Here is a 1,732-nt window from a genome sequence, read left to right as displayed (position 1 = left end):
TTTTTTTTTTTTTTCCTTCGTAAAACATTTCTTTCTTTCTTTTTTTTTTTTTTTAATTTCCTCCACGTGGAAAAATATTCATAAATATTCTCCACGAAACGACGTAAAACGTTCTACGAAACGGCGGTACGGGTCGATCACCTGTTTCTGCCTCTTCGTTGTAACTGGTTTCTACTACACGGGCCTATCGATCGGTCGTAGACATTCTAGAAACCGAGCTACCATTTTCGCAGCCCATTGTTGGAAGCCACGGGGACTCCGGGCTTTTTGAAAACCTCATTAGCATATTGCGAACGAAACGTGTATTATTATCCTGTTCTGTCATCGCACGCGATTATTACGACCGTGCAATAAAATCACGCGAAACGGTAACTAATTAAAACTCCCCCCCTCCCTTTATATTCGACGGAAAGTAGAAATGTATTAAAATGACTTACTGACATCATTGTTGCATCCCCCGCATCGTTATCGATCGCGAGAGCATTAACGTATATACACACGGGTATATACGATAAACGAATATCACGACTTCTCGTCGAACCGTCTATTAAAAGCGGCCAGAATTTACCCGTATTTCATTGAGAGTCTTTTAAGCTGATTAAAAGTATCAATTTATCTAATTGAAACGAAGCTACAAAGGCGAACCACCACCAAAGGATATATGAATAAATTTATGAGATTTCCAAGCCTTCGTACTCGAAAGCTTGTTTTCATAAAGAAAGAAGGAAGGAAGAAGATTCATGCGATATACGTATAAGGGATCGGCATCGTGGAAAACGAATTCTTTTCAAAGAAAGAAATTTTTCTTGTCGTTGGTACGATCGAACCAAACGATGCAATCTAGATAAAAGATGCAACAGCGGAAACTCAAAGTCCTGTTTGAAAGCTTCTCCAGCCAAACAAATTCATCTTTATCGTATCGTTCGTTTGATCGTTTGTCATCGAAAAAGAAAAAAAACGATACTCCCTCGTAGACGACGAGAAGTATTCATTAATTCATCCACGTTAATGTGATTTAAATAATAAAATGGGACTTATTATTAAGTCGAGGAGGGGGAATTCACGTTCACCCGCGATCGTTTACGTGGGAAAATGTTTATCGAACCAGAGATACTCGGAGGATTACGAAAACAATAACCGTGTTAAGCCTTGCTAATCTGGAGCGTGGCGAGATGAAAGGAAAAGGCGAACGACTGCCTCTTTCGCGCCCGACTACACCGAATCCTAATCCCATTCTCGCCTAACGATCAAATTAATTTTCCTATAGTCGGCTAACCGTGAAACGTTCGATCCTCCCCTCCCTCCGGAACCTTCATCATTTAACGTCATTACGTCTCTTTTCGTTTGGCAACTGTGAATATAAATTTGGAATAAATTACGGATCGATTATATAAATGGGAAAAAATGTGTTATAAAAAAATTTCCATCTTTCCAAGAAGAAAATATTCATTTAACGTCATTACGTTTCTTTTCCAGATAATAATGAAGCGGGATTTGGATGAATTATGGATCGATTACATCCATGGGAAAAAATTCGAAAATTCATTTCTTGTCGGAGATGATATTCGTATAAAATAATTTCTGCCCTTTCAAAAAAAAATGTTATTCACTCAGTTGCTAAACGAAAAGAGACTTAATGACAGTTAAATAATCAACGTTCTCTTTTGGAGGGGGAGGATTGAACGTTTCACGATTAATCATTTAACCGAATGAATAGAATTTGGATGAATTA

General features: G+C 37.9%; 1 protein-coding gene across 10 annotated transcripts in view; it reads right to left on the bottom strand.

Annotated features, from left to right (window-relative positions):
• Positions 1 to 1,732, bottom strand: part of LOC102681371 (dystrophin, isoforms A/C/F/G/H-like) — a 428,634-nt gene that overhangs the window by 333,109 nt on the left and 93,793 nt on the right. The window lies entirely within an intron of this gene.

Source organism: Apis dorsata, unplaced genomic scaffold (assembly GCF_000469605.1).
Source record: "Apis dorsata unplaced genomic scaffold, Apis dorsata 1.3 scaffold_222, whole genome shotgun sequence".
Lineage (NCBI taxonomy): Eukaryota > Metazoa > Arthropoda > Insecta > Hymenoptera > Apidae > Apis > Apis dorsata.
Note: the sequence above shows the minus strand (reverse complement) of the source record. Positions and strands in the feature narration are given on the sequence as shown.